A 27,347-nucleotide genomic window follows, 5' to 3' on the forward strand; every position below is an offset into this window, starting at 1 on the left:
CTTAAGGGCATGTCTACACAGCAGCATGTCTACACACAGTGCATGTCTACACAGGAATCAATTCGAAATAACGGGTTTCTTACTCTGACTTCTGTAAACCTCGTTGTATGAGGAGTAAGGGAAGTCGGGGGAAGAGTGCTCTATTTCGAAATAAATGCTGTGTAGGCAGCACCACAAGTTGAAATAAGCTATTTCGACTTAAGCTACGCAATTAGTGTAGCTTAAGTTGTGTAGCTTATTTCGAGTTTAGCCCTGCTGTGTAGACATGCCTTAAATGTCCTAGATAGACAGACAGACAGACTGTAATGCCAATCTATAACATGTGACCTGGCATTACATTTTCTCCTGTGTAGAATTTTTTTGACTCGCCTTCAGTCACAGCCTTTGTTTTGTGCAGTGACTATGTGATCATTCATTTTCATCATGTTCTCACCCAATACGGCCCATAAATACGTACAGTCTCAGGTCTGTTCCTCAGAGCCCTGGGCCTGGTATATTATTGTTGTATTAGGATTCATCCCTCCTATTAAAATAATAAACTCGGTTTAGAAATCGGATTCCAGTCTGACTAGCATGAGACCTGACCTTCATAAGCTCAGCCCTATAATTAATATCAGGTTGAGTGTGTGTGAAGGCTAAGGGGTCTCCAGGGTGCTTGATCAGGGAATAAACCTAGTTAAGAGTGAGATTTACTGTGCTTCACAGCTGTGCAATTGACAGAGTCTCTGGGGCCCAGCACTTTGATTTTCAGGGGGTTCTCATGTGGCTCAGATGTCCGGACACGAGCCCCTTCTGTCAGCTGATCATTGGGGCAGACGGGGAGGGCAGGGTTCGGGTTTCATGACTCGCCAGCAGAAGACAGAGTGGACACGCCCACGGAGAACGGCGGCGGCAAAACAATTCAAAGTACAGCGCTGGTACCACTTTAGTGACATCCATGTGTAAGCCAGAGGCACTGAAACCACGGATAAGGGAACACGTTTGCTCTACAGCCTTAGCTGAGTGCCTCAGTTCACAGGGTAGCGGTATATGGCTTTAGTTCCTAAGGTCCCAGGTTCAATCCCCCCTGCTGATAGACCCCTAACAGGGTAAAGTCCCTCTTTCTAAACACAATCCATTCCCGAGTACCACCCAAAGTCCTGGGCTTCCAGGCGCAATCTCAGAGAGGCCACACTGAGAAAAGCAGGGGGCGCTGTGCGTGGTGCCATCTCACCTATTGAGTTGCAGACGCTGTGCAGACGCTGCACAAACATACAAGGAGAGCCAGCCCCCCAAAGCTCGTAGTTATTCTGTCCCAAAGCCTCTGTTGTGTTGCATACGTGATTTCATTTCTGCCGCAGGCTCCCCTGCTACGGAACGGGAATATCACCTGGCAGAGCGGTTAGGAGGACGGACCAACCAGTCTTTAGTAAGGCTGAAGCAGGCACTAGCTATTATCATTACAAAGAGCTGTTTGAGCAACCTGGAGTGGCTGGGGCTGACTCGCTCTCTGGCCTATGGCAAGACACTTATCGTCCTGGTGCTTTTCTGGACACCTTTTGCTCCGCCTGCCAGATCACACCCACGTCTGTCTGCTACGGGATCCTGCTTCCCAGCAGCAGCTAGTAGCGGAGGGGCTGTTTCCACGGAAGGCAGTCTTGTCAATGGGCCAATGGACACTGAAACTCTCCATTGATTTTTGCTGCTTTTGTTTCATTGGCTTCCCTACAGATATTCGGAATGGTCCCGGTCCTCTCACCCTTTGGCTGTAAACCAGCCTCGCTTTCCTATTGATGAAACCTGGCTGGTGAAAATTCATGTGGATGTTGCAGTACAATGTAGGACTCTCTCCTCCCTCCCCCGATGCCCGGGCAATCTCCATTAGTGTTCCTAGGAGTGCGGGGCGGGACACAAGCATCCAGGCGAGGCAAGCCACCCCTCTGACACTAGAGACCAGGAGCAAACTAAGCCCACGCTCTCATGCTGCTGCAGCTGCAGAGCTCAAGGACTTTCACTAGTTGCTCGGTGAAGACTCAGCTGGGTCATTTTTTTTTTAATGCATGAAAAAACCCAGAAAGCCGCCCTGAGAACTCACCTTGATTCTCTGGATCTGCGTAGACAGAACAGACCTGCTGGCAACTTTTGGGTCCAGGACGCCATCAGGATTTCAGGCAGCAGAGCCTTGGAAAATCAAGTGTCCTTCAAAAGCGCTAGGAAAGATAAGCACGCCGGGTCCTCACGGGGCAAGCAGGGCAAATCAGCCATGCACGGGGCAGCCAGGGATCACAGCTGGGCTAACGTTTGCCACCACAACCCGACCATCTCTCCTCCACATGCAGAGGTTGGACCTCCCGGGTCTGGCACCCTCTGGACCTGCCTGGTCCCAGAGGAGGGATTTTGCTGAACCAGAGGAGGTCATTTCTGGCCCCCTTGCTGCCAGCCCCAGCGTGTCCTGCCTCCAACACTGGGCTTCCTTGTGCCCGTCACCCCCTGCAGCCTAGTTGAGCCGCCTGCCAGCTCCCTCCCCCGCAGTTCAGCTGAGCCGTACGCAGGCTCCCCCACAACCCAGCTGAACCATGTGGGGGGGTGCTTCCTGGCTCTCTCCTCCGCAGCCCAGCTGTGTTGCGTGTCACCCACCCACAGCCTGCTGGGCTCCTAACCCCCCTGGCCCGCAATGCATCCGGACTCTGTGTGGTCCAGCTCCACGGTGGGGGGGCAGGGAGACTGGAGCACCCACATGGGCTCCCCAAAGCTGTGGGGGAAAACCTCAGGGGCCGGATCCAGGCAAGCCAGGGGGCCACTTCCAGCCCCCTGGCCCGAGGTTCCCCACCTGTGTCTAGAGTGCAGAGAAGAGAAGGGCAGCAGAGCCGACAATTCCATCACGGTGAGCGGGGCCGGGTGCAGGGGCTGCGGAGGCGAGCCAGGCTTCGGGGGACTCTGACGGACCACAGCCCCTTTAAAGCGCGCGGGTCTGCAAAGGGCCAGGAGCGGCCCCGGAGATTCGGTTTCACACCTTCTCTGGCGCACGCCATGCCGTGACAGATGGCAGCCACTTCCTTCCGAAACCGGGATTCCTTCTTTGCCTGCCGTCCCCCCCCCCACCTCAAAGACGACTTCCAGACGGAGAGGAAACAGCTGTTCAGTACAGACAAGGCTGGTGCTGGCTGATCTGGGGTGTGAAGTGGGACTGGGGGGGGCTCTCCATAGCTCAGAACACGGGTATTTACTTCATACAATGTACCCATCAGCAAACTCTCGGGGCACGAACCGTCGCCTTGCACCGCACGCCTCACAATCCACACCGAAGTGCGCACCACCCCAGCTAGCAGATCAAAGCCAGGACCTAACGTCCAGCCCAGGGGACTCAACCCAGGCAAAATCTAGGACCAGGGCTTTGGCGAATACCCGTGAGGTCACTACCTCCCTGCTCCGGAAAGCGGTGCACTGCAAGTCCGTGCCAGTGCTCCCCTTTGCACTGCGTCCGCGGCCCAGCCCGTTAATGGAGAAGTGGCTGCCGAGGTCCTAGGCCAGTCGTCACTCTCGGGGCACTTTTGTAAGAGCCAAGACGACCCGGCCCAAAGCCATGCTGGGGGTCACTCGACTCATTTCGATTCCCTCCGCCGTTTCACTGGGACCCGAAGTCTCCTTCCGTCACGGTGGGGGTGAAACGGTTGTGCGGGGCTGTTAGCTCTCTGTCCGCCGCGCGCCTCCCCCCTTGTGAAACGGTGAGCGCTTTAACAGCCAAGAAAGCCGGTTCCCTGAAAGGCTCCAAGAGCAGCATTCCAGCCTGTGTCCTCACGAAGCCAGCGGCGGGCCAGGACACGGGCAGGCCCACGGTCCACAGCGACACGCTTCCGTCCCACCACTGCACCCGCAGGGGAGCGTGGGGTATACTAGCCTGGCTCTGCCCCTGACAGAAGTAAGGGCAACGCCAGGGCTCCCTGCCAGTTCTGGTGGAGAAGGGAGGGGCTTGCAGGGAACGGGCGGCGTCTCCCGAGAAGCATGGCTGTCGCCCATTCTCTTCCAGGCTTCCCCTTCCGCCTTTGGGTTCCTCTCTTGGGTTGCAAGTGCCCTGGTCAAGGCTCCAGATTCACTTGGGCAGGGGAACCCGCGGCTCACGGAGCCTCTGGAGAGAGCTGGATTTCCCGGGTGACGAAGCGACCAGCACTGCTCACGTTCCACGTCACTTGACATGCAGCAGACGGGGCGTTTGCTCCAAGGTGCCCAAGCCAAGGACGGAGATCCTCGCCCAGCCCGGGCGGCACAGACCCGTGAGCCACATAGGAAGGGCGGCGGAATTGTTTAATGCCAAGAATAATGCACAGGCCTTCACCTGCAGATCTCAGAGCATTTACGGGCTTTCTTAAGCGTCACAGCCCCTCTGCAAGGTAGCTAAAGGGTGCACAGGTATCACGGCGCCCGCCCCACTGAAATGCTGCCCCTGCTAGTGTGGAACAAGTCAGAGTTTGACAGCACACAGTGACATTACACAGGGCTTAGGTCACAAAGGGAAGAATCCTGCATTAGGGATGTGAATGGGTAACCGGTTAACTGGTTACCTGGTATGCATCATCCTTACCAGGTATGCTTACCAGGTACTGGTTAACCAGTCCCCAGGAGGAGCCCCCTGCATGCAGCTGGCTGCCCCCTGAGGGGGTGGGGCAGAGGGCAGGAAGTATCCAGTTTAATCAGTTAACCAGTTAAAGTTAACCAGGTATCCAGTTAACCAATTAACCGGGATTTTACATCCCTAGCCTGCATTCGCTGGACACTGCAGGGGCAATTTCTGGGAGCAGAGGGGAATTTCCTGAGCTGGAATTGGCCCAGCGCCCCAGCATTGATACTGGTGGGGAGCTGGGAGGTGTGTGGGGCTCAGAGCCCTGGCGCTCAGCTCCCCACACTGCTCTTCCTCAGCCGGCGGGAGCGCTGCGGGTGTGCGGCAGCGGCCACTGAAGTAGTTCCCGCGGTGCCTCTACATCAGCCTAACCGAGGTCGACTTCAGAGTGTAGCGTCAACACGCCCCGAGTCACCAAGAAAAGAGATCTTTGCCACACGCTTCACACCCGCCTGTTCAGAAGTGGTCACTGACTGGGGGTCTCCCTCCTGAAACAGCCGAGGGGTTTCAACAGCGCTGCGCATGCCCAATTCCAGCAGAAGGCGATGCCCAGCAGCTCTGAAAAAGCTGGTCCTCGGTGTCTCAAATGGTGTCCCCAGAAACGGAGGCACCCCAAAATCAGTGGCCCCTTGTACAACTGATGGCCCGGCCTTCCATGATCCCAGCTGGGAACGTTACAGGCGCTTGAAAACCCGCTGCCACCTAAAAGACGACTGTCGCTTATCTTATTACGTCTGCCAACCAAACGACAGACGTCAGACACTCGGAAAGTCAGAAAGGAGCAGAGAAGGGGGGTGGTTACAGACACCTCGGCGGAGCTACAGGGAGCACAGTGACTAGGAAACGGGGTTATATTCCTGTCACTGTTACAGCAGTGGAGACCTGATGCAATTACTCATTGCTTTCTCTCTCCAGGCACACGCTTCCCAGCCTCTCAGATATGCACCCTAGGGCCACAAAATCCTACTAAGCTGCTTCACTGAAACAACAGACCGACACGCACGGCTCAGCCCCGCCGGGAGCCGAACGGAGCGCAGCGCGTGGGATGCGGCACAGAAACACTTTCCTGGGAATTCCCTTTTGTTTAAACGGCTTTTGCACCCACCTCACTGGCGCCTCCTCCTTTTAATTCTGTCAGCTAACGAGGCCACAAGAGGCATTTGGGTCTCTGGAGTTTGCTCGGGTTGTGTTCTCAGGCCTAGCCACAGCGACTTCTCCTCCCTCAGGCACTGCCGTCACTCCTCGTGCCATCCAGTGCGGATTGCGTGGCTCCTACATGGGGCTGCGGAGGAAAGAGGGGTGCCCTAGCCCCCGTCCAGGGGCTCAGAGCTAACACTGAGGTAGGGACCAGCCTGTGCCCCCACTGTGCACCCGCCCACGAAAAGTAACTGAGCAGCTTGATGGCTGCAAAATAAAAGGAAGTAAGTGGAGTCAAATCAATTTGCCTTTGAACATTAACTTGACTATTAATAACCGCTTGGCCTGTGAAAATGAACCACTGTAAATGCCAGGCTACAATTTAACATGAGCACATTCAGGTACAGCTGTGACCTTCCTCTTCTCCTTATGCTACCCTCCTCCTGCCTAGCGTGCTTCCTCGCAGCCGGATCCTGCTCGGTGTGCATCACCGTCATCCCCCCACGGAGGCTAGCCACTGGCCTTGGTGATATCCCACCAGAAAACTCTGTGTCAGACGTACAGGGGTGCTGGAACGAGGGGTGCGGCTTGAAATAGTAACAACACCCAAGACGAGGTTTCCATCATCAGCACCCCCACTAGACACATTGTTCCAGCGCCCCTCTCTCCCTGGGGCTCAACTTAGCACAAGGATTTGCTGCTTTTAGTTATTTTTTGGTAACGTGAAACAACAGAGCAACACAGCAATCTGCACACGCCGGTGATTGTTGCGTTGCTGGAATGGCGAATAACGCAAAGACCAGAGCAGGTAAAACAACCCATTCAGATTTTTCAAGCAGCTTTCACTATCAGGACACATCTTTAACTGGCCTCTACCGAGTGTAACAAAAAGAAACAGGTTTGTATGAGACCCAGCAGGAAGGGAAACATCGGGCAGGGTTGTTTTTAAAGATCAGCTGTTAATTTTATGTCCAAACCGCCCGTTTTTGTAATTTTGCTGGTCAGTTTGAACCCTCCCGACAGTGCTAGGACCAGGCAGGCCCCAGGCACGGAACAGGGATGCAGAGAGTGGATCTGATCAGCGTTACACTACGGCAGGCTACGGGATGGCGGGGGGAGCTGTGTGAAACTGCTCTCTCTGGTTTCACTGCCCCAGGTGGAATGAGATGCAAAAAGCACACAAAATGCATAACGGGGAAATGTGCTAGGGCTTTAGCCATACCACGACCTCCAGGGTGATAATCTCAGCACATCGGTGCATTGGGGGGGACAGCACCCCCACCCCTTCCGCAGTACCGGGCCCGGCATCTCCAGTTACCCCACTTTCAAAGTGCTCCCTTTGCAAGCATGTCTGGGGGGGGGGCACACAGCTGATGCACAGATCTGCTCCTTAAAAGCTGACTCCCCCCAGCACCATCTCCGTGGGGGGCAGGGGATGTAGAGGCACAGTGGAAAATGGCACAAGGGGGACTAAAGCAGTCTCCACTCACACTGGTTTTGCTGCAATTCTGCTTTGGATATGTACAAGAGCCCCAGTCCCTGCTGCGCTCTTGTAAATATCCAAAGCGGAAGCCCCGCAGGGAGCGAGGGGCCAGTGTGGACTCCCCGGCTGGCCCCACACTCCCTTCGGGCTTCCTTTTGAAACATACAAGAGCCCCACGTGGGCCCACCCTGGGGTTCCGCCGACCATCGTCAGGGGTTCTGCGAGAAATCGTGGAATAAATAAATAAAATTCTTTTTCTTACAAAGTAAGCTGACATATACATAGCAGCTCTTTACAAATCAATTTTCCTGATAATAATTTAGCCGTAATTGAATCGTGCTCCCCGCTGTCAACTTTTTCTGGCCAAGCAAACGTTTTCATAGGTAGGGGTTCCTCGGGATATGAAAAATTATTTTAGGGGTTCCTCCATGGGAAAAAGGTTGAGAATCACTGGTCTATGGAGAGGCAGTCCAAGCGCAATTACAACAGCTGACAAAGTGGGTCTTTGCCCATGGGAGTTTATGACCAAATACATCTGTTAATCTCAGAGCAGTAATATTCATACTTCTAATGTGGAGCACCGATGAGCATTGCCTTACTGTTGACATTCCCAAGCGACGCTGTGGCCAAAAAACCATAGGATGCATCTCAAAGAAGGGTAGCGAGGTTATTTTACCTCTGTGCTTGGCACTGGGGTGACAACTGCTGGAATCCCGTGTCCAGTTCTGCCGACCACAGTTCAAGGTTGTTGATAAATCAGCGAGGGCTTAGAGAAGAGCCGCAAGAATGATGAATGGAACAGAAACCATGCCTCTGTGCTGATCGCTGTTCCATTTCAATCTATTTAGCATAAAGAGAAACTTGGGGCAGGATTTGATCACAGTCTATAAATCTCGATGTGGGCAACAACTATTTAATCAGGTGCTCTTCAATCTACTAGGGAAAGGCAGAACCACCGAACGGCTGGAAGTTGAAGCGAGACAAATTCAAACGGGAAATAAGGTGTAAATGTTTAATGGCGGGAGTCATCCATCATTGGAACCATTTGCCGTTTTAAAATCAAGACTGGATGGCTCTCTGCAAGCTCAGCTGTGGGAATTATGTTGGGAGGTTCTCAGGTCTGTTCACAGGCGACAGTGGGGGTGCACAGGGTGCACATGCATCCCCCGGGCAGGAAGGTCAGTGCCAGCAATCCATGCTGGTCCCCCCCCACGATTCATTCACCAGAATTGGGAAAGGTGCAGCTCAGCTGTGCCCTTCTGGGGAATGTGGACAGGGCAGAGCAGGAGGGTGGGGAAAGTGCCCTCCTCCTTGCTACACAACACTACTGGGTCTGCAATACAGGAGGGCAGACTACCTATAGTCAGCTCTGCTTGCTTATGTAACTGCCACTGGGTGGATTTGAACCTGGAACCTCTGGAGCTTGGAGCTCTGGTTGCTTGCTTATGTAACTGCCACTGGGTGGATTTGAACCTGGAACCTCTGGAGCTTAGTGTAGGAGCCTCTACCACATGAGCTAAAAGCCAGCTACTGTTCAGCACAGGCAGTAGAGCGCCCTTGCTCTTATCTCTGGCTGTACGTGGTCTAAGTGCCACTCCATGGGACAGTGACCCACACCCTCTAGGTGTGTGGGTTACACTTGCATTATGCTCCCACGGAGCACGGGGAAGAAGAACACCACGTAGCAGACTGGCAAGGCCTGCACTCATCCCATTCTGTTGTGGTCCTCTCTGTGCTCATCCTATCCTCTCTACGCTCACCCCATTCCCCTGTGATCCTCTCTGCGCTCACCTCATTCCGCTGTGGTTCTCTTTGTGCTCATCCCATCCTCTCTGCATTCATCCCATTCCGCTGTGGTCCTCTCTGTGCTCATCCCATTCCACTGTGGTTCTCTTTGTGCTCATCCTATCCTCTCTACATTCACCCCATTCCCTTGTGGTCCTCTCTGCGCTCACCCCATTCCGCTGTGGTCCTCTCTGTGCTCATCCCATCCTCTCTGCACTCATCCCATTCCACTGTGGTCCTCTTTGTGCTCATCCTATCCTCTCTACGCTCATCCCATTCCTCTGTGGTCCTCTCTGCGCTCATCCCATCCTCTCTGCACTCACCCCATTCCCCTGTGGTCCTCTCTGCACTCACCCCATTCCCCTGTGGTCCTCTCTGCACTCATCCCATTCCCCTGTGGTCCTCTCTGCACTCATCCCATTTGCTGTGGTCCTCTCTGCGCTCACCCCATTCCGCTGTGGTCCTCTCTGCACTCATCCCATCTTCTGTGCACTCATCCCATTCCGTTGTGGTCCTCTTTACGCTCATCCGGTCCTCTCTGTGCTCATCCCATTCTGCTGTGGTCCTTGCACCTCTTAAGTGTTCATATTGTATCTTATTCTGGAGACCTTACAAACTCACCGTATAGTTCTTAGCACAATCCCATTGTGACCACAAGGTGCTCACGCAATACAAATGTATGATAATAATACAAATGTATAGTCAATAATAATAATAATAATAAGAAGAAGAATATAAACAGTGTGGCTTAGAAACCATTATGTGCATGGATGCAGTCATCAAAGTGAAGAAGTATGAATCACATTCTACCCTGTTGCACCGGAGTAAATCTGGAGCAGGGGTGGGCAATACAGGTTCCATGGGCCGGATCCAGCCCGCCAAGCCAGTGTCAGGCTTCCCTGACACTCCCCCACACCCGGGCCAATGAGACCTGGGGGTGGAGGAGTGCGCGAAGTCTCCTCCCCCCTCCAGAGATTGTGCAGCACCTAGAGGGAACCACCAGCTGTTCAAAACAGCTGGCTGTTCTCTCTAGGCAGTAGAGGGTGGGGGCAAAGACTACACGTGCTCCCCCACTCCCAGGCCAATCAGGGTCTGTGAGCAGGGGAGCCCTGGAAGCCTCCTGGCCCCGCCCCTTCTGGGGCAGCCCACAACCACTTCAGAACTTTGTGAAGTGGTCCCCTTTCAAAAATTATTGCCCACCCCTGATCTGGAGTAATTCCCCTGATTTACTCCATATTTACACGGTAATAGAGCAGAAACAGCATCATCCCCAAGTACTCCCTGGGTTTCGAACCAACTGAAGCACCCCAAGAGGCTGGGAGAATGGTTCCATATGCACGTTTATCTCTTCACTTCAAATCCTGCATAATTCTTTCCTAGCGAGAACCGTGCATGCCCAGTAATTCACTGTCGGGATGGCCGTTTAAAGTCCTCTGGAGGTTCGCCCTGAGGGAAGGTTTTGCCCTGGCTCTCTGGTGCCACAGTATATTCATTAGAAACAGATAAGACCCACTCAGTTCTAGTCCGTGTGTCCCCCACTGATGAAGGATTGTCCCTCTCGGTTATTTGCAGGGGATTTTTTACAGGAGGAAAAAAGTTTCCAGTCACCCAGCCCTGGAGAGCGATGCAGGCTGTTCCCACGGGACCAGTTTGACTTGGACCTATGACCCTCCCAAACAGGGTATTTCTAGATCAGACTCGCCTCCAAGAAGCCCTGCGATTGACTAGGTGGGCACATAATCCACAGAGTAGAATTAAACTAGATCAAACTACAAGCTGGCATTTGAGCTCCATTAGGTCTTGGTTTTTACCTTTCCTCTGAAGGCCCTTTGCTAAAAGCACATCACCCCCGGCACTGGACAGCACTCCCTTGTAGCAGGGACATCTCTGTACAGCCTCTTGGAAAGCAAAGCCTTTCAAACACGGATGCCCAGCCATCAACAGAGCCCGAGACACCAGACATGTACACTCGGAGGGTGCTTGAAAAGAGTGTTTGCGAGAAGAACACTGTTAAAAGCCTGCCTCCTTAGCAGATAACAAGGCTCTGACAATGACAGATTTCATTCCCCACGTAGTCAGTACAAGGCTCCTTCCCTTTCTGGCTTCCGCATGTTTATCCAGACTGCTGGGAGGGGAGCAGGCAGCAATCTGCAATTAATTGGCATTTGCAAGAGCATATTGCCTAAAGATAAACAGCGTGGGTGACTGTATCCTATGTAAAATGGCTGAGCGCCGCAGATTTTAAATGTTGACCCAATTCAGAAAAAAAAAATATTTTTTTGGTCTTCTTGAAAAATAATTGAATTTAAATGAAGACATTTTTGCATGAACCCTCTGGCATCTAAACAGTTGTGTGTGTGTAAGCCATTCCGGGTCTCCCTGCCCTCCCTACAGAAGTAGTTTTAGTAAACTAAGAGTTTATTGAAAATTTTACTGCTGACACCAGCGGAGTGTTTCATAGGGAGACAGGTTTCCACATGGCAGCAGACAAAACAGAGTAGTACAACATCGCGCTATCGGCCTTTGCCATTTCCAGAGAGTGTTTTGCAAACACATCCCAAAACCGCAATGTGGTAGCCTAAAGGATTTCACTCGAACTCAGGTCGATGTAACACACGAAGGAAAAAACAGCAATAAAGGGGAAGAGACAACCCGGGGGAAAGAAGAGTGTGGGGTCAGGAAAGAAATGGATATTAAGGATGGATCTGAAGGACAAGAAGGGGAAGGATTTGCACTTGCGAAATGGGAGGGTACAGGCAGCATCATGAAGACAGACACAAAGGGAGCATGCCACTGGAGATGAAATAAGGCTGCTAACCCTCTAGGACTGGTCTGGAGTCTCCCAGAACTGGCATCAAACTCCTGGTAACCACTGAAACACCCCTCCCCCCCAGGAGATTTTAATAGGCTACTTTTAAAAAAATGACTTTAATGGGGTCCGGGACTCACCACCATGGGCGCCTCCTGCTGGACTCCTGGGGAATTAGCTTTTCCACTCCAGAGCATCACCTTTCAGCTGGTGTCACGCCTGCTGTTACCTATTTTTCCTCCACTTCTGTGCTAGGACCCACATCCCTCCCGAAGTATGGCGTCCTTCCTCCGGGTATTGCCCTGCTGCAGTGCCCACACACTCTGGGGTCCTCCCCCTCTGGGAAGCCCCAGCCCCCTATGCCCACCTTGCCTCGGTGACCCACTGCCAGTCTTCATCTAGCCCCCTGCCTTAGGGGGAAACTGCAGTCTGAAATGGCCACTCATCATTGGCAAGGGGGTGTGGACCTGTTGCTTTCTACTGCCCTGGCTGCCTCCCTAGTAACTTCAGGCCTTGCTTCAGGCCCTGCAGCCTGGGAGCTTGCCTGGCCAGAGCCTGCCCAGACCTGCCTGCCTTTCCCCAGCCCTGCTCTAGGTCAGGAACCCTGGCAGCTAGGTACCTCCTACTCCACAGCTGCAGCAAGAGTGAGGCTGAGTCAGCCGCTCCAGGAGCCTTAATATATACAGCCCCAGCTGGGCCCTCATTGGCTGTCTCTGCCTCAGCTCTCCCAGGGCTCAGTTTCACCGTTAAAGGGCCAGTGCGGAGCAGACGCCCCGTCACAACGACATTACGTCATATTGGGAAAAAATAGCCTTGGAACAGCTTCAGTCAGAGTTGGCACCGTCGGATGAAAGAAGGACTCGAAGAATGGAAACGGCCCTAAGGGCTAGAGAGGGGAAGAGGGAAATGAGGCCAGATGCGCCGACTGGGGCCGTGGAGGGAAGGGAAAAGGGAGCGTGGACTTGACACTGAACCAGGGAGGTAGCCAGAGAAGGGAAAAAGGGAGGGACATAGGGACCGGCTCAGAATAGTAGCAACATACTTGGCAGCAGACTTTTGGAGCATGTGGCGGCATACAGGGCAAGGTGGAAAAGCCCTCCGATTTGGGGAGGACAGTGTATTCGAGGTGAATTCCCTCTGCCAATGCTCTGCAGCACACCGTAGCCACCTCGCACCAGAGCCAGCAATGATGGAAAGAAAGCACCTCCCTCCCACACCAATGGGACACCTGCCTCTCTTTGATTGGCTGAGATTGGACCAATCAACGCTGCAAAACGACATGAGCTATGCCAGCCACAAAGAAACTGCTGCCACAACGTTTTAAAGGGACACGGCCTCCGTTTTATGAGGCGCTGCCCAAAAACAGAGCAGTCCCTGCCCCCATCAATGTGACCCCTTCTGAAACTCCCTTCTCCGAGTTACCAACCGAATGGTGAGATTATTACAGACGAATTGATTTTCCTTTTTACCATCTGGGGGGTGCTTTTTGCGTTTGCCTTCCAAAACGGGAGGGCCTGTTTCACTGGGAGTTTATAGTCTGTGGGAGTAGCCAGAATACAGCCCTGTTTCATCTTCTGGATTCCAGGCTCCAAAGCAGATGGTTCTTGCTTCCCAGAATGGCACTGGAAGCGCATCAATGGGCTTTTAACCCGTTTTCAGTTAGATCTAATGTTGGTCCCTAAAACGGACAATTATTAGCTAACTAAGCGGTGTGATATTCAGAGGTGCAGAGCGCCCATCATTCTCACTGATTTCAACAGACTCAGGACACCCGAAAAGCAGACCACTTATTTAAGTGGCTAAATTAGGAGTATGGTGCCTAACTCTAAGCAACCACCCTTGGAAGTGACGGCCTTAAGTTTTAAAAACTCATGAACACGTTTGTCCTCACGTGTCAGTTTGCAGCCCCCTCTTATTACAGTTATTTAAACCAAGCTTACATTTGAGAAGCAGATCTACGCTCGGCACTCCTGGCTTCCCAAATAGACTCATAGACTCATAGACTTTAAGGTCAGAAGGGACCATTATGATCATCTAGTCTGACCCCCTGCACAGTGCAGGCCACAAAATCTCACCCACCCCTCCTAGAATAATCCTCTCACCTATATCTCAGATATTGAAGCCTTCAAATACTTTGAAGACCCCAAGATGCAGAGAATCCTCCAGCTGTGATCTGTACCCCATGCTACAGAGGAAGGCGAAAAACCTCCAGGGCCTCTGTCAATCTACCCTGGAGGAAAATTCCTTCCCGACCCCAAATATGGCGATCAGCTAAACCCTGAGCATGTGGGCAAGACTCATCAGCCAGACACCCAGAAAGTTCTCTGTAGTAACTCCTATCATCCCTCCATTGACCTATTTCCCACTGATAATGGGAATAATAAGGTCCCTATCCAGCAAGTTACTTTGGGCACATGGTAAGTGCTTTCCTGAACTGGAGGGTCAGATAGTTTCTCCCATCACGGGCAGAGTCTTTGTCTCCAAAGAGGGAGGGGCTCTGATCCTGAGACGAACTGCTCAGCAGTGCTGACGCTTGCTCCTGCTTCTCCTCGTCTTATCCCAAGGAACGTACTGCGGTAGCTACGGCATTTCATTGTTCCAACCACAAATAAGACCAAACCCACAGAAAAGCTGGTTTCAAATTTTGCTGGACTTGGTAGGTCGGGAACTATTGCAGCAGCTTTGCAGCACCCTGGCATGCGCCCACAGTATGTGTGCGTGCAGGGACAGCAGGAGCAGCACAGTGGTTAAATCAAGAGGTCGTTTAAAAATAAATAAATACGGCATGTGATCTTTTGGCAAGGGTGCGTTAGAACGGATTGAGGGCAGCTCCAGCATCTTCTCCCGCTATCTGAAACCAACCATCAACACGCAAACTGGCATTGCAAGCTGGCCTTCAGCGGGTCATCATTTCCCGGAAATCACGAAACATTAAAGGGTTAAAACCAGCAAAATGTCTCCAGGGCTCCTAGAGCGAGTTGCCCTGCGAGGGAGTCTGGTAATGGCAGTCTACGGAAGCGGGATGAACTTGCTCTGTAAGGAAGGGGGAAAATGGCTTTGCTTCCGTCATTCCCCATCTGTGTAGGCCTGTTGTGTTTAGATGGGTGACAAGTTCTGAAGGACATGTCCCCATTGTAAAATGATCTTTTTTGTGGGGAAAAAAGCAACATTTTCATCCTTTAAAAAACTTTTTTTTTAAAATTTTTTCAAATAAAATCTTAAAACAAACAAAAAAAATCTATTTTTCAGGATCATGTTTCTGCATCATTTGGACCTTTTTCTCCTCATCCTATGCTTCCCCCAGTTTTCAATGGGATTAAAAAAAATGGGGGGAAATGGGAGGAAAAGAGAAAAGAGGCGACAAATGATAAGCAAGTATTGGAGATTACAATTGTCCCCAACATTCACGGAAATGAAAACTCGCTGCTTGTCAAAACCTGCCACAAGAAAATTTAAGGTTTTGAAATTTTTGAAAGAAAACACCAAGTTCCCATTTCCCATCCAGCTCTAGCTCCCCTGGTGGCACGACTCCAGCAGGGGGAGATGTTTCTATGTTCGGCTTCCAGTTGGCTTGGGGCTGGCTTTTGGGGAGGCTATTTCAGGATTTCCAGGGGGTGAGAGTGAGTCACTGGGGAGTGGTACCTGCTGGCGATGCCATAGGTTGGGGTTGAGGTGCATCAGTAAAGCAACATGCTGGCTTGCGTGGTTCCCAGTGTTAACTGCTGTGATCGTGACTCTGAGCAATGCGCACCAAATCTGTATGGCAAATTTCCAATTCAGAGCTTAAAAAGTGAAAATGGAAAGCAACAGGACACGGCTCTGTCAGCCAGTGCGGGTAGGGGATCCCTTGCAGCAGTACGTTTTTCTAGGCACAGAAATGTGTCGGACTGCTCGTTAAAGAGCATACATCATGACACCAAGGCCTCCTGCTGACAAGAAGATTGGTGTTGGACTGCAAGCTCTTGGGAAGAGAGACTGCCTTTGTGTTCTGTGTATGGATGGGGAGTATCTAACACAACAGGGCCCTGCGTTGTTACTGCAATTCATAAATAGACCAATAACAATTTGTAAAAGTAAGTGATGACAGAGAAATTCCCAATTATAATAACGCTCAGCACTGTAAAGCCACCACCTGAGTAGCCTGACCAATCCAGTTGCAAGTAAAGTATTATTATTGCCATTTTCCAGTTGGGGAAACTGAGGCAGGGAGGCTAAATGACCTGTTTGGCCTCACAGAAAATGGAGGAGGGACCCAGAATTCCTGGCGCTCAGCCCTGTTGCTCAGACCTACCTTCTTCTGAAAGAGAATTAACACAGAGACAGGACAGTGGAGTCCTTATCAGTCCCCCTGACGAATGCAGTAGAAACACAGATTTGCTTTCGAAAGGGAAACCCTCTTTCGTGGGCTGATCACAAACCTGTCAGATGTTCAATCATGTTGGGCTTGAAACTGAACATGATCCACCAACCAGGGCTGTAGGCAGGTCAGTGTAGGCTGAGCTTACACAAGAACATAAGAATGGCCAAGCTGGGTCAGACCAAAGATCCATCTAGCCCAGTGGCCTATCTGCTGACAATGGCCAATGCCAGATGCCCCAGAGAATGGACTCTAACATTACAGAGGCTACAGGCTATGGAAAGTGCTAAAGGAGAGCGGCATGCGGGTAGCCTCTGCAGACAGAAAGCCCCTTTCCAAGCCCAGCTCCCCAGACAGGCAGAGCGGTGGTGAGGAAGAAGGTCTGGAGGCTTCCGCATTCTGCTCATCAGACTGCACAGGAAGGATCAACAAGAGCCATTCACCTGACAAAGGATTCAGCTGCCTCCGGTGGGTGCAAATGCAGATTTAGCATAGGCTGGATCCTGCCAGGTGCCGGACACCTTAGACTCCCGCTATTCAGGGCAGATGAAGATGCTCATCACCCTGCAGCACAGGGCCACAATCAGCAGCAGGTCTCACCCCACCCATTCTAGAATAAAAGTGCCTATTAGACAATAGGGATGTGAACGGGGCGGGGCGGAAGTCCGCTTGCGGACTAGGCGTTGGCAGCCTTGCATGAGGCGAGAGGCAGCCAGGCTGGAGTAGCCCCTAATCACAGGCTGGAACGACCCCCTGTCCCTCTTTGAATCAGTTAACTAGTTAAACTTAACGTTTAACCAGCGAATTAAACAGGATTTTACACAGGTGTTTTTAATAGGTAGCAGATTTTAAACAAGCAAACAGCAGCATTTCTTCATGCAGCGCACAGTCAACCTGTGGAACTCCTTGCCAGAGGATGTTGTGAAGACCAGGACTTTAACAGGGTTCAAAAAAGAACTAGATGCATTCATGGAAGTTAGGTCCATCAATGGCTATTAGCCAGGATGGGCAGGGGTGGGGTCCCTAACCTCTGTTTGTCAAAAGCTGGGAATGGGTCACAGGAGAGGGATCACTTGATGGTTACCTGTTCTGTTCACTCCTTTGGGGCATTTGGTATTGGCCACTATCGGCAGACAGGACACGGGGCTAGATGGGCCTTTGGTCTGACCCAGTATGGCTGTTCTTATATTCTTATGCACATCCCTTTCAGACAATGGCTTGAAAACTAGGGCAGATATTTGAGATTAGAACTGTAGTCTGCCAGGGCGAAGTCTAATAAGTGATGGACAATATTCTCTTAGAGCACCTCAGAGAGGGAATCAAATAGCCCACTGGAGAAAACCATAAACATGCAAGTGTGGAAACGGGGAAGAGCAACAGAGAACGTAACATGCAAGGGAACTTCACCTGGAAAAACGATTCCTCCATCAGTCTGAAAATCCTGCCCAACTCCCAGAGCAAGCACGGGCTTCTTCATCTAACACCAAGCAATGAGTTCCTGTTTCCAGCCGGTCAGCGTCGAACCAATCGACAGACTTATTAAGGAAAGCCAGAGAAACTAACAGGCTGGTAATACAATGAAGCCCCAATAAAGACATTCCCTGGAGACTGATGCGCTGAACACTCTGCAAACAGGAAAGATCCACAAATCGGATTTATTTGCTAGATAGCTATCCGATTGAATACACTGGCGTACAGATTGGGCACTACAGAGCTCCAATTTAAGATGATTACACCAGAGAGATTGGCTATGCCTCCCTCTTTGGGCCTCTCGCAGCATCCTTAGCATCTCCACCATACGCAGCCACTGCAAGACCGGCGAGATGAGATATGTTGTTGTAGGCTCAGTTCCCAGTGCTGACCACTGAAGCTAGTAGGGGAATTCCAAGCTGGAATTTTCTCTGGCACATCCCCATGGAGGAGTGAATAGTTTCATAAAGCTTGGGTGGATGAAAGCTTCTATTGGGAAATAAGTGTCTTTCCTAGAGCTACTGGTCTGATGATGAAGTGGGCCCCCTCACTAAGATTAGACTAGGGATGTAAAATCCTGTTTAACAAGCTAACCGGTTAAATGTTAAGTTTAACCAGCTAACCGGGATCCCACAGGTGACGGGCCTAGCCAGGCTGGAGCAGCTCCCTGCCCGTGGCATGGGGGGCTGCTCCAGGCCAGCTGGGCCTGCTGAGCCATAGGCTGCTACGGCCAGGCTGACCCTGGCTGGGCACTCCACGCCACATGTAGGGGCTTCTCCAGCCCGGCCAGGCCACTGGTTAACTGCTTACCTGGTAAGTATCACTCAGCCCTTGTCCACTTTATTTCAAAATAACCCCCCCCCCCAGGTCGAATGTAGGAGTGGAGCATCCACACTACCAAGCCCGTTATTTCGAAATAACAGGCCGCGGAATTAGAAATCTGTACTCCTGCTTTTCATCAGGGTAACGCTTATTCCCAAATAGTTATTTCAAAATAGCGGTCGTGTGGCTGTGCCAGTGCTGCTATTTTGAAATAACTCCTCCCTGGAGTAACTCGAATTACACCCCAGTGCTTCCTGGGCCTCTATGTCCGAGGTAGCGCACCCACATTAACGGAGCCTGTCTCGGACTAATTTCGACGCTTCCCTGAAGTGTGGACACACTAGTTCGAATTTGTTCAATCGGGAGTTATCAAGTCGAATTTAGAAATTTTGGAATAGTTTCCTAGTGTAGACATGGTCCCAGTAAGGGTGATGCTCACCGCATAACTGGGTAACCGGTTAATCCTTAGATTAGACAAACTCTTTCCTTTCTGGTCCTAAACAACAAGCAGAAAAATGTTCAGAGGCCATTAATTAGTTATTTTATCTTGTCTCGCCATCGCAACTCAATGGTCATAACAGTGTATGGATTGGCACATGGACATTTAAGGAAAATGTATATAATTTACCTCAGATAGTTTACAGCATGTGAAGAGGAACAATAGCTATACGTGGAGAGGACTTTCTACAGCTCACGCAACAACATGAAGTAATCACCACTCAGCGAGATACCGTGATGGGTGCCCACAGATTCAACTGGTTATATAACAACAGATGATGGATTACCCGCCACACCCTAATCATCAACTTCCATTTTAAGACCAGTTGTCCAGTTGTCTGTCCATCTAACTAGATGTCCATCCTTCTAGTTAGGTGTTTATACCACAATCGCCAGGATACCTCAGAGTTTATCTTATTTTCCAAGTTCCCTGCAGGAGAGTAACGGCAGGAACAGAAAACATCAGTTCATATTCACTCCCCCCTTGCGTTTCTGTGGTTTTAATATTAGCGGGCTTGAAAAGGCACACAGCAGTGCCAATAAACAAGCTCTTGAAGAGAAGTACAAGGGGAAAAGAATGATAGAACTGATGAATGGGGAAGGCAGAGGTTTTAGCATATAGAGAGAGACAGAGAAAAAGAGAGAACAGAAATTCGGCAGCACAACCAACGCTGCTCTATTGAGGTGCATCTGGTAGTAGCTGGCAATTGAAGTTTGGTAGAGACTGTTTCTGCCACTGTAGATCGCTGCAGGCACTTTTGAAAATATTCCCGGACTTACTGGTTGTAGCTCAAAGTCTGAATTATTCAAAACATACCCTATTGACAGCTTGATTGAAGCAGCAGAGCTCACACATGCAGAGGCAACAGCTGTATTTTTCCACTGTGCACAGTATATTCTGCTTACTAAGAGTGTCAAGTAGACAATTGTAGTCAATCCTTAGGAACCCAGAAAGCTACACGGAGCTACAATACGCCCCGTTAAATAAAGGGCTTTCAGACAAGCACCCGGTCGTCTCTATCTCTTTAGAAAGATGGGTCTGGGAGGCAGGAAGCAACTCACCCTTGGTGAAAGTGAACACTATTTACAAGATTTATTGGTTTGATTATCTGGTGGTCTCGCCCAGTGGCTTGGATTAAATGGCAGTTGGAGCCTGATGGAAACTAATGATGAGAAACATTATTGGGCAGGGTTTCCCTGTTGTATGTCAGGCTGTAGGCGTGACACAATTGACGAGGTCATTGTGGGGAGGTTTTACTCACAGAGGGAGGCTCAATAGCCTGATCCTATCTTGCACTTAATATGATGTATTCCCGGGCAGTCCCTGAAGCACAACAAGATTGCTTTCCATGCAGTTCATTCCATTCACGCTGCCTCTCCTACCTTGGATGGGGCAGGTGTTGGAAGGTACAACTCTCCTGCATGTTAAGACTCATTCTATAAAGGCTGAACTTCATGGCTTTAAGGAAGGGGCCAGAATTTTAGCCCCTTCCACCTCTGAAGTCTGATTTTTACGCTGAAAGTTGGCCAACTTTCACCCAGTTTAGGAACGGGAAATTCTCTTATGTTGGGCCGATGTGACATTGGAGGAGAAACGACACAATCTGTGGAACTGTTTCACCAGTGGGAGTGGAGGGAGAATGGTTTTGGTAGAAGAGTGAAAAATGAAATGCAAAAAAGTAGTAGAGATGTGGGAGAGATTTGCTTGGATAAAGATGGAGTAAAAATGAAGTACAGTGCCCAGAGACTTTACCTACTTTTCAGCTTTTTCATACAACTCTGTAGCAACACCTTGGCCAAAGACTAGGAAAAGCTCTAACAGCACGAAACAAACAAGCAAGTTCCTAGAAAGATACCAAGGCAAAATTCACAGCCCCCATGCCCTGCTTAAACCCGACTTAAACCTACAACAGACCATTCTAGCTCAACCCATTCCCCATTGGGCTTAAGCGGGACTTACAAAATGCATGGCCTCATTCCGGCCCGTCACTGGGTGAATGTTCCTTTTTCTAAACGAACCCAAGTACAAAATATATAACAAAACAGGCATATCTGCTCCCAGCAACGCCTTTGAATGTCAAGATACCACATTCTTCATTATTCCAAGCTAAAGTCACTTGCAAGAGGGGAAGATCTCATCCGACCAGGAGACTAATTTCCAAAAGTATAGTTGACCCTGGTAAACAGTTTTACCATTCAAAAGACAAACAAACAAACAAACAAACAAACAAAAAACCTTCCCAAAAATAGAACCAAAAGGCCCCTTATTTTTAAACAAGTCAGAATGAATTAACAGAAGCAAAGCGAATTTCAGAAAGTCTTTCTCTCTCTTTCTCTCTCTCTCACACACACACTTTATTTGAAATATTATGCCTGCAGCTGTTTCTGAGTGCATGTGAAGTTAGATGCAACATGGGCAGTGGGTGAAGTATCAGCTTGGGAAGGCTTCTACCCAAAGCCAGATCCCTTTCCCTGAGACCACACCTTGGCAACAGCCAACCTCCCCTCCCCAGCCAAGTCCCGCCCAATCCCAGCTGAGCGCTGGGGCTGCCAGGCAGCGTGGCACCAGCCCCTCTCAGGCAGCATGGCAGCGTAGGCAGTTTTGGGAAGGTAATGCCTTCCCTTGCCTACATTACCCACTGCCCAGGGGAGCGTATATAGGATGGTGGTAACTCAAGGGTTTTGCTGGCAGCATTTATGATAACAGGACTCCCTCCCTCACCATGAATGACCCTTTTATCCCTTCTCTCCCAGATGTGCAAGGCACAGATATGTTCCCAGACCAACAAGACTCAGAGGCCCTTACAGCACCCCAATGAGAGAGCGAGAGAACTCTGAGGACAGTGGTTCAGGCCTGCTACCATGTAAGTCACTGGCAAAGATCCCACTGACATTGGTGGTACAGGCCCAAGCCCCAGTTAGACTGAGGTCTGCTTGGCTTGCTGCTGTCCCCACACTGTCCGACAGCTGGCTGCCCTGGAAGCCCTTGTGAAGATCCAGCACCCTTTGTACGCCAGAGATGCCTTAGTGGCAGGGAGTTTAGGCCTGGGGGCGTTTACAGCTCCTCTCTGATATGTGCAGCTACCAGGGATGTGAAAGTGCAACCGTTTCAATGAGTTTGGGCTCATCGGTTAACGTGCACAGTTACACACAGCTCCCCCCCATACACACACCTGTGCACTGCTCCACCGGCTCTTGGGCAGCCGTCTGCCCCCCCTTCCGCCCTTCTGTGTGTAACTGCTGAAATTTGATGTGGTTACACGTTTACCTAAATAAACACCTTTTAACATCCCTAGTAGCTGCTAGGAGCAGTAATGGAAGGTCAGTGTGGGTGCAAAGAAAACATAAGAACAGCCAAACTGGGTCAGACCAAAGGTCCATGTAGCTCAGTGTCCTGTCTCCCCACAGTGGCCAATGCCAGATGCTCCAGAGGGAGTGAACAGAACAGGGAATCATCAAGCAATCCCTCTTCCATTGCCCATTCCCAGCCTCTGACAGAGGCTAGGAACACTATTCCCACCCATCCGGGCTAACAGCCATTGAGGGACCTAACCTCCATGAATTTATCTTGTTCTTTCTTGAACTCTGTTAAAGTCTTGGCCTTCACAAAATCCTCCGGCAAGGAGTTCCACAGGTTGACTGTGCGTCATGTGACTGCTACCTACCTTTCACTACCACTGCCTGTGGTAGGACCTGACCAGAAGAGAGGGCAGCTTTTGCATTCTGTTCTCTCAGCCCAATATCCTTCCCCAGAGCTAAGCTCACTTACAAGTTATGGGCTACAGGGAGTGGGGATCAGATGTAGTTAGGCTGCTTGCAAGGTTAGTCTGCTCCAATTCAGTCCCAGACCATAGCGCCTGAGAGCTGCCCCTCAGCGTAGCCATGAGCGGCCTGTGTGTGACAAGAGGGAGATCCCAGTGCTCTGGGGGCAGGGAGCCATCAGCACTAATTGCCTGCCCTGACGGCCTCAGAAGAGAGGCCCAAGGAGCGTGGGAGCCAGAGACCAGCGGGATGAAGCTCCGCCAGTGCCCCTCGGGAGCTGAACGAAGACACCTTGTGCTCAGAAGCTCCCAGCCTTTGTCCTTGGGTCTCCCGACCTCCCCTTTGCTCAGTGATATTTTAGAAACACTCATGTTGCTGTAACCGGTAACACGAGACAGCCGGCAGCACCAGAGGATTAATCCCGCAGCCAGTCTAATGAATGTATTATCTTCCCAGTAATTTAGTGTAAGCAAGTGATTTTATTGCAGTCATCATAACTGAACCCATCGCCCGTGTGTCCTCTGGATGTCATCGGTAAATAATAAATGAAGCCAGCCAGAAAGAGGGAAGGAAAAATGGAGACATCAGATATCTGGGAGCTGGTCGGGAGGCCAGTGGCTGCAATGAGCACAAAAGGCCAAGTGACCGGTCAAGCCCTAGGGACCTTCTCAAAGTCAAAGGAACAGGTAGAAAGAAGTGAGGAACTTGTGAGCAAAGGCAGCCTTTTCGGGCTCTCATCAGGCAACACAAGCCACCAACCTGCCTCAGGGCACTCTCCCAGTCCCCCTCCCCCTCAGGACAGCGCTGAGAGATGCACGCCGGCGACTGTCCCAGCGCACGGCAGCGGTCGAGCTGCGCCGACCGGGGAACTCCAGGAGCCCCCAGCGGCAGCAGGGCTGGTGGTGGCTGAGCAGCCCCGACCCTGGCTGGGGAACCCCTGATGACAGTGGGACTGGCGGTGGCCAAGCGGTCCCAGCCTTGGGAGCCCCAGAGCCCAGACAGGAGGCCGGGAGCGGCACTGGTGGCCAGAAAGGGAGCACTGACCTTCCCTGGTCTGGATAATTCCCTGGTTCGGGACCACTCAGGTCCTGAGGGTGCCGGCCCAGGCGGGTCCAACCTGTACCCCAGTGAGTGCGCTGGTCAATTCCTCCACGCGGATGGTTCCCAGTCTCCAGGTCCTCATTCCCTCCTTACTCAATCCCAGGTATTTTCTGTCCCTAGCAAGTTCCTTCACCTCTTGCCACCAATCTGTGGAGGCCAAGCAAGGGACCCTCAGAGCAGGATACGCAGATAGGGTCGCCAGGTGTCCGGTATTCTACCAGAGAGTCCAGTATTTGCACTCTCTGTCCGGTAAAAAAAATCAGAAAATACAGGACATGTGCAGTATCTGGTATTTTCTGATTTTTCCGGCTGTGCACCCAATGGAAGCCTGGCGTGGGTGGGGGGAGTGGCTGGAAGGCGGGGCCACGGCGCTAGGAGCCTATGATTGCGCAGAAGCCTGGGGGGGGGGGGGGGGGACGTGGCTGGGACTAATAAAGTTAAGTTTTAACATAGCATGTGTGTTCGTAGTGTTGGGTGTTTTTTTTTTGCTCGACAAATTTTTAGCCTGCGTGTTAGGTATTTTTTGGGAGACCATCTGGCACCCCTATACGCGGACGGCGCTGCCGGCCTCACAGACCCTGCCCAGAACTGCTCACGCTCCTGTCACCAATCGCTCGAGACAGTCCTCAGGGAAAGGCTGGGGAGACCGGGGTGGAGTTAAAGGTGGGGCTGCGGTTTATGGCTGGCAAGGAAGTTTCCTTCCAGTGTGTCCCCCTCCCCAGCTCCCAGGGCCACACAGGGGGAGGGCAAAGTTTAAAAAAACAAAATACAAGACAAGCCATCTCCGTCTCCCCGCTCCTGGCCCGGTGACACTAACTGGACTAATGAACACGGCCGGAGTTCAGCCACAGTCCCCAAACCTAGCCCACAGTGCATGGCTCTGCCAATGGTGCTGTCTGAGCCTAATTCAGCCTCCCTCTTCCCGCTGGCTTTTCACACCCTGGCAGCTTCTGGAAGCCCTGACACCTCTCGCTTGTGCTTTAAGCCCGGCAGCTCCCTGCTAATTCCTGTGAGCGCAGCCGGGCCAGGAGTGGGGTTGATGGGAGCCGAACAGCAGCGGCGGGAGCACCGGAAGGGAATGGTGTGACCAGGCTTCGTTCCCTCTCTGAGCCGCTCGTGTTTTCGTCTGAAGCAGGTGCCGGCCTTCGGCTTTTGTTCTGTGTCTCTCGGGATGTAAGCAAGGAAATAAAGGTTCCCTGGCACAGCACAATGCACGCTGAGCCCTGCCAGAGAAGGGATTTTTCCTGTCTCTATTACAGCTCCACTGGTCTGTCGTGGCCTGTCACCCTCCTGCCCTTGAGAGCATTTCAGACCTTGTGATATATGACCACCCTGCGCCCCACACACCCTCCCTTCTCCGTTCTTTATCAGCCCTTGACAACCTGCCCTCAGATTTATGGTCAGATTCATTAAGGAGGAAAGAAAAACGAAATGAAAAGAAACCCTGGTGGTGCAGCACGAGATTTCGTTGGGGCTCTTTCGGCGGGGCCTGTGGGAGAAGGACGAGTCTGGGCAGCTGCCCCACACGCGGTGCGGATACTGCGGTGGAGGGCAGCCTGCGGTCTGCAGGCGGCATGCAGCCCAGCAGGGCTCTGTGTGCGGCCCGGGAGACATTTTGTTACCATTACCCGCACACAGGGCTGCCAGACTCTGCTGGTTTCCCCCCACGTTGGGTTTTTCCCCACCGGTATTACTGACGTGACACGCACGGAAAGCCAGGGCCTGCGAAGTGAGGTGCAGGCTGATAGCGCCCAGCACTGACCGTGAGAGCCGGGCGCTCCCTCGGCCCCCAGTCCCAGTGCTGCTACGGTTCCGTCGCCGCCCTCCTGCAAGTTCGAGCTACGCCAGCGCAGTGAGCACAACAACCCTCTCCCGGGAGACGATCTCGGTTCCGCCAAGCTTGTGACCCACTAGGATGAAGGAGGACCACGCCTGCGACCCACTTGCTAGCCTAGGTTGCCCATCGCTGGGATACAGGCGAGGCAGGTGCATAACTGACAGCAGAAATCAAAGGCAGGCAAGAAATAGGCCCTTGTGCGCCACAGAACCACCTGGCTGCCAGGTGAAGGATCATCATGACGGGGGAACAGGTGTAAGGGCTCATCAGGTTGCTTGGGAACCTGTCCCAAGGCTGCCCGCTTGAGGGACCCCACTAAGCACGGGACTCAGTGCACCGCTAGCCCCATCTCTTTCTCCCTCACTCTTGCCTTGGTTGCCTTCAAAATCCAAGGCCCGGTCTGAAGCTGCTCGTAGGCCTCTGCAGAGCTCGTGGACCCGACGCATAACTCCCCGTGAGACCTCCACAGAGCAGATGGAAGCACCATGCTCGCAGAGAGGGACTGAGGACTGTATTGCAACTACCGGCCACTGGGCCTCATGAGGATTTTACCGGTCGGGCCTGGCCATTAAAAATCCCTTGGTGCCTTGGGGAATGGGAGGGGGGTGGGTGTCCTGAATTCCAAAGCCAAAATTTGCCCCCTCCCAGGGTATTGTACTGGCTCGCCGCTGCCCTCAAGGGTGGGCGGGGTGGCTGGCACACTAGGGGGGTGCCAATTTAGTCCCCCGCCGCTCCCGCTGTCATCCCTCGGCTCGCCTGGTCCTCCTCCGCCCGCCACTGCCGGCTGGAGCCGCCTCTTCCCTGCCTCTCCACCCCCAGCCCGACCCTCCTCCATCTCCACTGGCGGGTTAGTGCATGCAGGGGCCCGGCCCCAAAATGGAGGGGGGAAAATGCGGTACAAGCTTCCCCCCTCCTCCAAGTGTCAGGATCAGCCGTGCGCCAGGTTCAGGGCCCCAACATGTGTTGGTGGTGGGCAGGGGGAGGCAAATTTTGCCTTTGCCCCAGGGCGCAAAACACCTTCGCTATGCCTCTGGCTGCCCTCGCCGCACCCTGGGGCGGCTGCGTGTCCATGGTACTGTTTGTCGCTGCTTCGGGAAGCTCTTTGAGGTGAAATGCTCTAGGCCTGTGGAAAGCAGGAAGCAGGGCCCAGTGGTTAGAGCACAGGGCGGCTGGGCTCTGTTTCCGGCTGTCCGTGGTTCAGCACGTCCCAGCGGTTCCCCGCTGTGAAAGCAGGATATGAATCTTCACCCTGCTCACTGGGGCATCTGCCGAGCCTTAAGACACGCTTGCGGCATGGAGCCCCAGAGGGGACAGGCGCTAGCAAAGGGCGGATTCTGAGCATGCTAATGTTATTTGTCCGTCCCGAGCGCCGAAGGCAAGCGATGCCCTGCTGGCACGGCTGTGAGCAGCACCGCTCCTCTGCCTCTGAGAGGGTGGGGGTCCGGGCCCAGCTGGGGGGAGGGCCCTTCCCTGGGGAGTGCTCTGTGCTCAGCGCCCCCAGGGGTCCAGACTTGCACAGGGCAAGGCCCGTGCGTTGGAGGCAGGCGAGGGTGGGAGCTGAGGAGTGAAGTGTGGGGGACGGGGGGGCCTGACGCTGGATCCGTCACCTTTCGGAGGAGGACAAGCCGGTCAGAGGAAGGAGAAATGCTGCTGCTTTGGGCGGTGGAGGTTTGCGACGGCTGCGCTCCTGTT

At 52.3% G+C, this 27,347-nt stretch overlaps 1 protein-coding gene across 12 annotated transcripts in view; it reads right to left on the minus strand.

Moving 5' to 3' along the window:
* DAB2IP (DAB2 interacting protein) overlaps positions 1-27,347 on the minus strand; it is a 364,307-nt gene that overhangs the window by 124,345 nt on the left and 212,615 nt on the right. Inside the window, exon 1 of one of the 12 annotated variants that reach the window (XM_075905460.1) lies at positions 11,949-12,459. The exons of the other annotated variants lie outside the window; for them this stretch is intronic. The gene's annotated coding sequence lies outside the window, so the exon portion shown is untranslated. Of the gene's footprint in view, positions 1-11,948; positions 12,460-27,347 lie in introns of those variants that run through there. 12 annotated transcript variants of the gene reach the window in all.

This window comes from Pelodiscus sinensis, chromosome 22 (assembly GCF_049634645.1).
Source record: "Pelodiscus sinensis isolate JC-2024 chromosome 22, ASM4963464v1, whole genome shotgun sequence".
Taxonomy (NCBI): domain Eukaryota; kingdom Metazoa; phylum Chordata; order Testudines; family Trionychidae; genus Pelodiscus; species Pelodiscus sinensis.